The 12,794-nt window shown below is 47.5% G+C and overlaps 1 pseudogene; it reads left to right on the top strand.

Annotated features, from left to right (window-relative positions):
* The first annotated feature begins 9,133 nt into the window (after positions 1–9,133).
* LOC115178010 (uncharacterized) lies at positions 9,134–12,442 on the top strand (annotated as a pseudogene).
* Positions 12,443–12,794: the final 352 nt, after the last annotated feature.

The following is a 12,794-nucleotide window of genomic DNA, read 5'->3' as shown; positions in this document are numbered from 1 at the left end:
TACCGGAACACGACACATGCCATGACAAATGAAAGCCCAGCCGCACTGATGTTCGGGAGGCCTCTCCGCACACAGCTGGACATCATGAAGCCAAACAGGCGTAATGAAGTGCTGAACAAACAAGCCAAGATGCTCTCCGGTGGCCGGGAGCGCCATCTCCAAACAGGACAGGAAGTGATGGTGCGAGACTACAGAAAGGGAGGGAAATGGAGAAGAGGGACAGTACATATACAAACGGGACCCAGAACTTACCAGGTTCAAGTGAGCCCAGACATAATGTGGCGGCGTCACATTAACCATATGCATTCCACAGAAAACAGCACTACAATCGAAAGAGAACAGGCACAGAGAGGTCCTGAGAGTGATACGAGCAGTAAAGAGACCCCAGGCTGAAAGAAGGGAACATGTTGATGAAGGTGCTGCTATAGCAGAAGCTATAATGGAGCAAGCACACACTGAGGATGTTCAGGAGCCTCCAGACAATCCAAGGAGCTACCCAGAACAAAGGCACCGTCCACCAGACAGACTGGACTTATAAACAAACAAACAGAAACAAAAACGAACTGTTCAAGTTCAAATCAAAAGATGCAAAATAACTACAACAAGTTCTGGGCAGTGTTTCAGTTGTGGTTTGGTAAAAGTAACTCTGTTTGTATAAGAGAAGGAATGTTATGTTCTGTTAATTACTGATGTCCCCTTTAAGAATGGAGCACCCTTGGTCATGCGCAGTGTTGTTCTATGTTATTTTGGTACTAACTCGTTTAAGTAAATGTGAAGCTCCAGTTCATTTCCTTGTATTCTGAGTCTTTCTTATTATATAAATAAGTAATAAGAGCTAAGACACTACAATGTTGATGACATGTATAATATAAAACGCTAAGGGAAAAACAAGCGTGGTGTACTGGCTGTGACAAAACAGATTATTGCCATGCCGGTAAGAGCCTATAGTTGATGCATGATTATTTCATGCATTATTATCATGATTTCGAACAATACACATAGCCTACAGTAGCCTAGAACAACTTTATAAAACTATGCACATACGGTACTCTGCACAAACGCAAACAACTTAAGTATGGTCATGTGATGAGACAGTGACAGAAAGAAAATACTGTATAATGTATCAACTTGGAAATGTAACTGAGCACCAATAGGTGATACATCAGCAATAGGCTACAAAATATCACTTACATCCCTTGTCTTTCCGTTCACAGTTTCAGATGTATTTCCACTGTTTGTTATCCTCTTTCCACTTTCGGGCGCCTCTTCTGGATTGATTTCCTTTTTATCTGGCTCAGACATTGTTTTGAGCATTACATTTCCCTTAAATGTACTTTTCTCCTCTTTCGTAGGCCTAGATCAACTATTCGCTCCTGTTAAGTTGGCAGGATATCCCATTATTGAGTTGGGTGTCGTCCCCAAATTGTTATAACTCATGTTTTCCTGCATGTTACATCGTCTGCTACATATAAACTCAGCAAAAAAAGAAACAGCCCTTTTTCAGGACCCTGTCTGTCACACCCTGACCTTAGATTGCCTTTTATTTTCTCATTTTTGGTTAGGTCAGGGTGTGATTTGGGTGGGCATTCTAGATTTTGTATTTCTATGTTAATTTCTATGTTTTCTATTTCTTTGTGTTGAGCAGAGTGTGGTTCCTAATCAGAGGCAGCTGTTTATCGTTGTCTCTGATTAGGAATCATACTTAGGTTGCCCTTTTTTCCACTTTCAGTTGTGGGATCTTGTTTTTGCACAGCTCTGTAAAGCCTGCAGAACGTGACGTTCGTTTTCCGTTATTTGTTGTTTTGCTTTAGTGTTCTGAGGTTAAATAAATATTTATCATGAGCACTCAACACGCTGCACCTTGGTCTACTCCTTATGACGATCGTCACACTGTCTTTCAAAGATAATTTGTAAAAATCCAAATAACTTCACAGATCTTCATTGTAAAGGGTTTAAACACTGTTTCCCATGCTTGTTCAATGAACCATAAACAATTAATGAACATGCACCTGTGGAACGGTCGTTAAGACACTAACAGCTTACAGACGGTAGGCAATTAAGGTCACAGTTATGAAAACTTAGGACACTAAAGAGGCCTTTCTACTGACTCTGAAAAACACCAAAAGAAAGATGCCCAGGGTCCCTGCTCATCTGCTCATCAGGGCAATAAATTGCCATGTCCGTACTGTGAGATGCCTAAGACAGCGCTACAGGGAGACGTGTAACAACACCTGCACAGGATCGGTACATCTGAACATCACACCTGTGGGACAGGTACAGGATGGCAACAACAACTGTCCGAGTTACACCAGGAATGCACAATCCCTCCATCTGTGCTCAGACTGTCCGCAATAGGCTGAGAGAGGCTGTACTGAGGGCTTGTAGGCCTGTTGTTAAGGCAGGTCCTCACCAGACATCACCAGCAAAAACGTTACCTATGGGCACAAACCCAGCGTCGCTGGACCAGACAGGACTGGCAAAAAGTGCTCTTCACTGACGAGTCGCGGTTTTGTCACACCAGGGGTGATGGTCGGATTCGCGTTTATCGTCGAAGGAATGAGAGTTACACTGAGGGCTGTACTCTGGAGCGGTATCGATTTGGAGGTGGAGGGTCCGTCATGGTCTGGGGCGGTGTGTCACAGATTCATCGGACTGAGCTTGTTGTCATTGCAGGCAATTTCAACACTGTGCGTTACAGGGAAGACATCCTCCTCCCTCATGTGGTACCCTTCCTGCAGGCTCATCCTGGCATGACAACGCCACCAGCCATACTGCTCATTCTGTGTGTGATTTCCTGCAAGACAGGAATGTCAGTGTTCTGCTATGGCCAGCGAAGAGCCCGGATCTCAATCCCATTGAGCACGTCTGGGACCTGTTGGATCGGAGGGTGAGGGCTAGGGCTATTCCCCCCAGAAATGTCCAGGAACTTGCAGGTGCCTTGGTGGAAGAGTGGGGTAACATCTCACAGCAAGAACTTGCAAATCTGGTGCAGTCCATGAGGAGGTGATGCACTGCAGTACTTAATGCAGCTGGGGGCCACACCAGATACTGACTGTTACTTTTGATTTTGAGCCCCCCCCTTTGTTCAGGGACACATTATTCAATTTCCGTTAGTCACATGTCTGTGGAACTTGTTCAGTTTATGTCTCAGTTGTTGAATCTTGTTATTTATGTTCATACAAATTTACACATGTTAAGTTTGCTGAAAATAAACGCAGTTGACAGTGAGAGGACGTTTCTTTTTTGCTGAGTTCCTCAAATACCACACATTCTTGTCGAATTGGAGGCATGTTAACCTTTTTGACCTCCTGTCGTAATCGGAGGATGGAGTAGCCTACTGTCTTTTTTTCAATGATCACAGAAAGATTGTGAAGTGAATGCTTTATGCCATGATTTTATCTGTCATGTGACAATTTTAGCAGAAATAGCGGAGGCGAGACGAGCGCACTGGAAGGAAACTTTATAGCCTGAGTAGAGTTGCCCGAATTTGGGAACTCTTATGATGTGAAAACTCAAGGACCATACAGCACTCGAATTAGAGAAAACATCATTTTAAAGTTAAACTGATGTTATACACTGAGTGTACAAAACATTAGGAACATCTGCTCTTTCCAAGAAAGACTGACCAGATGAATCCAGGTGAAAGCTATCCCTCATTGATGGCACCTGTTAAATCCACTTCAATTAGTGAAGCTGAAGGGGAGGAGACAGGTTAAATAAGGATTTTTAAGCCTTGAGATAATTGATGGAGTGTGTGTGCCATTCAGAGGGTGAATTGGCAAGACAAAATATGTAAGTGCATTTGAATGGTGTATGTTAGTCATAGCCGCTGGAAGTAGGGTGCTGAAGAAGCCCCTGAAAAATTGGGGGGGGGGGGGGGGTGATACTTTTTACAAAAGTAGTGCACTGGGCCTTTAGTAGTCCTGTATTAAGCAGACCGATATGCACCAGTGTGGGCAAAAAAATCCCAAACTACTTGCCGCGGCTATGATGGTAGTAGGTGCCAAGCGCACCGGTTTGGGTGTGTCAAGAACTGCAACGCTTCTGGGGGTTTCATGCTTAACAGTTTCCCAAGTGTATCAACAATGGTCCACCACCCAAAGGACATCCAGCCAACTTGACTCATCGGTGGGAAGCATTGGAGTCAACATGGGCCAGCATCCCTGAAACTTTGATCTTTAATACTTTCTGCACCTCTTTGATTTAGAGGGGTTGTGTTTTTTATTTGACCTTTATTTAACTAGGCAAGTCAGTTAAGAACAAATTCTTATTTACAATGGGTTAAATGCGGAAGACACATTTCAGTTGAATGCATTCAGTTGTACAACTGACTAGGTATCCCCCTTTCCCTTTCCTTTCCTTTGCTTTTGATAACATTAGCCATGATCCATCAAACCGTTTCATATTCCAGCCATTTTGTATTTATTTTTACACCATTTTATGTGCTTATTTATATGCTTGTGACATGATGATCAGTGCTTGACTTGCAAATAAAGACAAATACAAATGATCTTGCTCTCATTTTAACCAGGTAGGGTTTACTACCTACTAAGCATGGACTGACATTGACATTTATTTTTGTGCAGTCCAGACTGGCCTTGATTTCAACGTCCACAGATGTAGATCTTTGGTCTGGACCAAATGTGGCTCATTTCAGGAAACTAGGCGTATGTCACTACTTCACAGGAGAGCCATTTGCTTTGGCAGAAATGCCTTCTGGAACATGTGAACTTTCATGTGCCTTAATAACAAACGTGTATGCCATCTGTAAATACGAATAAAATTGTTAAATTAAGAACCTAGTTGGTTTAGCCACGGAAAATGACAGGAATCTTCCCGAAAGATGAGTTCGGATTGGTCTGCCATGTAGCACGCTTCTGTCTATAACGGGCTGGTCAGTATGTGTAGGTAATCCTTTCTAATGCAGCTTTTTTGATAGATATCACCTAGTAGAACTGCAAAAGTGTTGCTCTCCACTTTCTGAAGGATCGAGTGGAATGCCCAGTGGAATTAGAGTATGATAGCTAAGGAGATGAAGCAAATTCTGGCGTTTGACTGCAAATATGCAGAGGGAGTCGAAAATAGAACACACAGAAGGCTATTGTATAAAACACCTGTCTCAGGATTACATCTTCAAACTAAGGGCAACCATGACATCCGTGACAGAGAGGGAGAAGCGTCCATCCATGTATACAGGTAAAATAGTCGAGCTAGCTACATTTTCAGATATTAAATGTTTCTAATTTTGTCAGCAAGTTGTTTTCATTTAAAATTAAAGCGTACTGTTAGCTATCTAGCTAACGTTAGCTGGCTGGCTCGCTAGCTAACGTTACGTGTATGATCTGTGTAGTAATATTATTCGTATCTTAGAGCCATTTGCATTGCTAGTTATAGCCAAATGTTAGCTAGCTAGCTAACATTGAACCTGGTTGGTTAGCTACCTGCAGATTCATGCAGGGTAGTAACGTTATAAATTGGGATTATGGTTCATTGTTTAGCTAGCTAGCTACATGTTTAAACAATAGACTCCACTGTTTGTGATGTCACTGCGACAACTGTCGATAGCCAGAGCGAATTTATCAGCCATGTTTCTCATTTGTGTCTGGAAGTAGCTAGCAAGCTAGCCAACGTTAGTCAGTTAGCTTGGGTGCTTGACTGCTGTTGTCAGATGGCCATATTTTGAGGTTACTGTAACTATAAATGTCTTGTTATGTAATTATAGAAAGTTTGCATGCTCAAGATAGCATGCAAAGGTCGCAGGTCTGTGGAGATCTTCACAATTGCTATAATAATCTGTGCAGAATCCCGAACAGCATTGCTCACTTGGACTATGTACTTTTATATAATCTCAACTGCAATCCAGGTCATTTGGTTGTGTTATTATATATATGTAACACAGTGATAAAATGTAAGTTGTTGTATAAATACAAAATATTTGAAATTGTATTCCCAATTGAACTTTTTGTGCTTTTAAATGGTTGAAGCACAGTGATAACATTTAGATGACAACTAAACCAAAAATCAGTCATTGTCTTTCCATTGGAATTTGGTTGTGCTTTTATATGGTTGAAAGAATAATGATAACACATTGTGAATTCAACAAACTTCTGGCTTTCTTTTTGAGTGGGTGAATAAAGGTTGAAATCTCACTGATCAACGTCTCCACCAAATATTACCCAAATTTTGACGTGGTGTGCCCAGTGGTCTAAGAGAATGAACTTCAATCACTATATATTTGCCCAATTAGTTTCCTTTCCTTAAACAGATCGTTTCCCTTTAATGTAGGAATTGTGATTGAATCAACGTAAAATCGGCCCTTATGAATATAACGACTTAAAGCAAATTCTAACTTTTAATTTGTTGTACGAGTGCATCGGCATAGAATATGCTGTATTGAGTCATCATAAAGTCTCATTGTTTGTCTCCATAGTTGGAATGTTAGAGTCTGTCTGTATGGTCATTGTTTATCTTCTCTCACAAAACTAGACTAAACTATCGGCAAACTACAATTGAAAACAAACCAAAAAAACATTGAAATGGTCTAATGTCCAAACAACAAATGGAAAGGGAGATATAGACATATAGTCACGGTCCAATTCCCTAGCATTCTGCCATAGGGTGCACAATGAACGGCTCATAATAATGGCCGGAATGGAGCAAATAGAATGGGATCAAACACCTGGAAAGCATGTGTTTGATGTATTTGATACCATTCCACCTATTCCGCTCCAGTCATTACCCAGAGCGCGTTCTCCCAAATGAAGGTGTCACCAACCTCCTGTGGTTGATACATGACAAAGGAACTGGCAAGATTAGTTTTTTAACTTGCACCTACACAACAAGCCTATAAACAACAGCCTGAACAACAAGCCTATTTATCTAATACTGTTCTCTCTTCACAGGTCAACAACTGGGTAGGTTATTTTAAGTATTTGAATTATGCTAGTTACAGCTCGAGTGAGTTGTGTGGGGTGGGGGAGAAGGGGAGTCTACAGCTACAAAGCCGAGCCCTTTGCAATGCTCACTAACCAGCTGTATACTCCCTCTTTTTCCGACACAACTCACTCAAGGGCTATATATATATCATAGAAATCAATAGCTATTTCCATGTTAAAATGTTATGGGATGCATTTGCTCCATTGGTTTTGTTGGTAAACTATTCTGATAGGCCTACATTATGCCCAAATAGTCACAGTAGCCTGCTTGGCCACTGACTAAAACTGTAACTAAAGCAGGTACAGCCAGTGTTCATAGTAAACGTGTGCCAGAAGTTGCACAGAATGCTTACAATGTTCAAGTTTCCACTCACAAGACCTGAAATTTGCCCATTGACAGAAAAATGTATTATGACCATATCACCTAGTCCAATTTGCCACCTCCGGTGGCCTAAATGGTTGCAGCATGTTATGTTTCACTATATTGGATCGCTCCAATATATTGGTATCACTCCGCAGCGGAGGGATACATCCGAGGTGAGGATTTACCGATTTAATCCCGTGTACACCTGTGACAAGACTGGGGCCCGTCCCTATATATAGACCCCATGGCCATGACACGTTCTCTTTTATTTTCTCGGCGGACGTATGGTTTGAGGTACAAACTTTCTGAAGTTCACTTGGTAAGTCACTGGTAAGTGTAATAGCTTGCGTGGAAGTATATTCACTGGCTGTTTGCAGCCTGGAGCAGCTGGCCTAATGGCCAGCCCAACCTCTTGAGTGTTCCACTCACTGCGCGCGGTTGATCTGTATCTTCCGCCCGTAGTGTCGTACTTGTGTTTCATTAGCATTACACTATGACTCTGTGTGCATCCATTAGTATGGTGGCTCTTGCTGCCACAAACTGTAATTTACCTTACACAACTTGCCGACTGGCTTGTTCTATGTGTGTGTTGTGAATTGCTTTAACATGCTGCTCGGCGCGGGTTCTCTGCTAATTATCCTGCAGGGTTTTTTCTTGTTATTTCCCCTGCAGAGTGTAAGAGTATCGTGGTGGGCTTTCCACTATTTTAAGACATTAACTTTGGAGTTCCTTAACGGAGTCACTCCATCATATGTTGCTGTTTTTACTGCTTGGATATTAAACCAGAGGAAATATTGCAGTTGGCGTAAAACAAAAAACAAATAAATCAAATTGATTACCTAGTTGCTGTTTTTTTGTCTACCTGCTTTTCCCACATGGGTCTGCCCTGTTTTTTTTGCACGGGTACTGGATAATTTATCCCTCACCGGGTCCCTATTCCAGGCGGGTCACGACATAAGCTCTCCCAAGGTGTCGGACCCCTTCCCCGTGGCCTTGTTGGCTTGGGTGTGCTCATGGCTTCCCTTTGTGACAGGTGTGATGGTGGCACCCCCCCTGGGGATCCGCATACCTTGTGTATGCACTGCCTGGGTTTGAGCCACGCGGAGAGGGCAGTGGAACGCCCTTCTGGATGCCTGTTTTGTTGGCTCAAAATGCCTGCACTTGGCGCGATTGGAAGCCATGCGCGAGTGGGTCGGCCAGACTCGGGCTCAGGCTGGGGACGAGCTCCCTCCCTCAGGAGTGGTGTGCCAGCAAGCTGTTAGTCCCTCTACTGGGCCCAGTACCCCTCCCAGAAAGCGTGGCCAGAGCCACCGCAGGCAGAGCCCATGTGCTGCCAGTCCTGGAACAGGGGCAGGAGTCGGACCGCTGGGCCACCTTGAACGGAGGGCACACGTTGTACGGAGGGCACATGCCCTGCATCAGAAGGTTGATAGCTTCGATGGCGATGACAGCTGTTCCTGGGGGACAAGGCTGGCACTGTTCACCACCGTGAGCAGGGCTACCAGGTTGACAGGCCATCAGAAACCGGCAGCGGGGCTTCATCGCTCCCAGTGGCTCGAGAGGCTATGAGGAGCCTACTCACTCAGGTCTGCCAGGGGGCGCTTCCGACTCACAGCAGAGACTGGACCACAGAGTTATGTTGCGGGCACAGAGTCACTCGGCCTCCGGGAGTACCTGACCATGGACACCATGATAGCTGCCATGGTCCTCCTGGACCGGGAGATTATAGGGCGGAACCCGCGACTGAAGCCAGGACCCCCCCAGAGTTTTTGATGCTGACTTGAAAGCCACATATGGGTCCCTCTGCTCTCTTCACTGCCTTACCAATGCAGCCATGCTACTGCAGGCCTACCTGCAGACTCTGTTGCCCAGGATGCATGGGTGCACAAAGGAGCTCCTCTGGGAAGCGATGGAGGTGTCTCGCCTGCTTTTCCTGCTCCAGAGGGATGTGGCCCTGCTCCACGTCCCTGCTCCAGAGGGATGTGGATGGGCCATGGCGCAGGTGGTTACCTCCCGGCGCCATCTCTGGCTGTCCCAATCCCCTCTGCCAGCTGCTCTCCAGAGCACATTTTCCATTCTCCCCATCACCCCAGGGCTGACGATTGGCCCAGGGGTTGATGGCATTCTGGAGCAGACCTATAAGGTTCGTAGGGACCGGGACACCCTGAAACGGTTCACGCCGCCTCCTCAGGCCCCGGGTCCAAGACAGATGGACCGTCGCCACCCATCTGCACCCAAACGATGGTGGGGTCCTTCTCCTGCCCCATCACCTTGTGCTGAGGGACAACAGCAGGGAGAGGCACAGCGTACGGTGGAGCAACAACCTGTCAACCATCACCGTCATAGGGACGTGCCTGGGGGACCCAGGCGCTCAGGGCGCCAGAGGTGAGGCGGGCTCCGGCAGGACACCTGACACACCCTTACCCGGCCTCGACCACTTCTCCCGATCTCAAAGGGAAAAGTGGGAGGAGGGTGTGGAGTTCCCCTGGGTGTTGTCCACAATGCTTGAGGGGTACCAACTCCAATTCTGGTGCTGACCACCGTCCTTCAGGGGCCTTCGTGTCACCACGGTGGCCGACCCCCTGAAGAAAAACCTGCGGCTGGAGATCTCCTCACTCCTGGACAAGTGTGCCATCCGCAGGATCGAGACATCAGAACGGCTAGGTGGGTTCTACTCCACTTATTCTGTGGTCCCAAAAAGAGACGGAGGGTTTCGACCAATTCTGGACCTCCGCAACCTCAATGGGTACTTGAAGGTACTGAGGTTCCACATGCTGTCCTCAGCCCGCGTGTTGCAGACCGTGTCGAGGGACCTGTGGTTTGTGACGCTGGACCTGAGGGATGTGTACCTTCCATGTTCCTGTTCACCCAACTCATTGGCAGCACTTCCGATTCGCTTTCGAAGGGACGGCTTACAAATTCATGGTTCTTCCTTTTGGCCTCTCCTTGGCACCCTGCACTTTCACAAAGTCCATGGATGCTGTCCTGGCACCTCTCACATCCCGAGGATTGTTAATCCTCAATTACTTGGACCATTGGTTGATTTGTGCCCCGACCAGGACCCAGGTCCTGTCAGACAGAGACATTCTCCTGACCCACATCGGCGGACTGGGCATTATTGTAAACGACAAGAAGAGTAATCTGACACCCACCCAGAGGGTGGCCTTCATTGGCATGGAACTGGACTCAGTCCTCATGAGAGCACACCTGCCCACCAGAAGGTTTCAGACGATCTTATCTTGCTTCGACCACTTTCGGCAGGGGCGGGTGGTATCCGCCCTGACAACACCTGTTGGGCTTGCTGACGGTGGCCTCGTTGCTGATTCCTTTGGGCCTGCTCCATCTCCGGCCTCTTCAACAGTGGTTCAACTCCCACCGGCTGCACCCGAAGCACCACTGTCACCTCCAGCTGCGGGTGACCGCACAGTGCCTCAGGGCATTGTTGAGGTGGCGTTGTCACTCCTTTCTCTCAGGTGGGGTGGAGATGCTGAGGATGTGCCGCCGGGAGCTGGTCAACACAGAAGCCTCCCAGATCGGCTGGGGAGGTGTGACCAAGGGCAGGCTGGCCAGCGGCTGTTGCTTCCCCTTGGAGCGGCAGGCGCTTCAATACACTAGAGCTCCGAAATGTACTGCTGGCCCTGCGGTCTTTCCTCCCACATCTGAAGAGAAGACATGTCCTGGTCAGAATGGACAACACCACAGTGGTGGCTTACATCAACCATCAGGGTGGACTGAGGTCCCATTGCCTCCATCTTGTGGCACGGGAGCTCCTTCTCTGGGCTCAGGGACGTCTAGCGCAGCGCACGTACCTGGCATCCTGAATGTGGCAGCGGATATGCTCTCAAGGGAGAGCCCGCCACCTTGGGACTGGAGCATACATCCCCAGGTGGTACAGCACCTGTGGGACAAGTTCGGGAGGGCGCAGGTGGACCTGTTTGCCTCCCTGGACAATGCACACTGCCCCCTGTGGTATTCCATGTTGTAGCCACCAGGGCCTCTGGGCTTGGATGCTCTGGCTCACGATTGGCCAGGGCTGGAGCTTTACGCATTCTCCCCTTTTCCCCTGATCCAGGCTGTGCTGGACATGATCAGGATGACGGAGCATCGTTTGCTGCTGGCCCCATACTGACCCAGACAACCCTGGTTCAGCCTTCTCCTGTCCCTGTTGTCTGGGACACCTTGTCAACTGCCCCTGAGACCAGACCTGCTGTCTCATGCCAGGGGAACTCTGTGGCATTTGAGACCGGACCGCCTCAGTCTGTGGGCTTGGCCGCTGAAAGGCACCAATGGTCCATGTTAGGACTAAAGGAGGGCATAATGTACACCAGGCAGAGCGCAAGGGCACTGGCTACAACCACTGCATACCAGTTGTGCTGGCGGTTGTTCTGCTCTTGGTACACTGGTATTGAGGTTGTGCCCGAGTCATGCGAGGTGCAGTATGTTCTCCAATACCTGCAGTCTCGCTTGGATGAGGGCTTGGCAGCCTCTACAATGAGAGAGTATTTGGCCGCGAAATCTGCCTGCCATGTGGGGTGGATGGACAGGCCAGTGGGGTGCCATCCCATGGTCTCCAGGTTTATGAAGAGGGTTCATCGCCTGCGTCCAGCTAGGACACGCTCAATGGCGAGCTAGGATCTAGATGTGGTCTTGGCAACTTTGGCAAAGCCGGCTTTCGAACCGTTGGAGTCTGCCTCCCTGAAACACCTTTCTATGAAGGTGGCTTTCTTGGTAGCTATTACTTCCATGAAGAGGGTGGGTGAGCTCCATGCTCTTTCGGTAAGTTCTGGGTGCTACCGGATTGACCCCAGTGGGAGGAGTATATCTTCATTCCTCCCGAAGGTTCTTTCAGACAGGCATGTGAACATCACTTTTATCCTGTCTGCTTATGACCCCCCCAGCAGTGGCGGGGGAGTCTGAGCCTCCCACCTACATGCTGTGCCCTGTGAGGGCACTGGCTGCCTATGTGGAGCGGACACGGTCAGTGAGAACAACAGACCAGCTCTTTGTCTGCTATGGTAGGAGAGTCCTGGGGGCTGGGTTATCAAAGCAGAGTCTCGCTCACTGGATCGTGGACACGATTACGACAGCATACTGCCTGGCTGGCAGGCCAGTGCTGGGATCTGTGGTGGCACATTCAACATGAGGTGTGGCTTTGTCCTGGGCTCTACTGAGAGGAGTGCCCCTCACTGATATCTGTGCTACGGCCAGCTGGGCTTCCTCTTGCACCTTTGCTAGGTACTATCGGGTAAATGTGGCACCTCCCTCTGCGGTTGGTTCAGCAGTCCTGGGCGTCGCCTCCCCTCCCCCTTCCACATTGACGGCCCCTGTGTCTTGGTCCCGCGTTGGACTTCACCGCTGGCTGGCCAGGTCCCTCTAGCACTGACTAAATCTGGTACAGGTATTCCAATATATTAGAGTGATACAATATAGTGAAACATAACGAAGGTTTCATATGAAACCACGGTTATGTGAGCTATATGGATCCCTCCAATCCT

This window comes from Salmo trutta, chromosome 38 (assembly GCF_901001165.1).
Source record: "Salmo trutta chromosome 38, fSalTru1.1, whole genome shotgun sequence".
NCBI classification, from domain to species: Eukaryota; Metazoa; Chordata; class Actinopteri; order Salmoniformes; family Salmonidae; genus Salmo; species Salmo trutta.
This window is presented reverse-complemented; position numbering and strand designations above follow the sequence as displayed.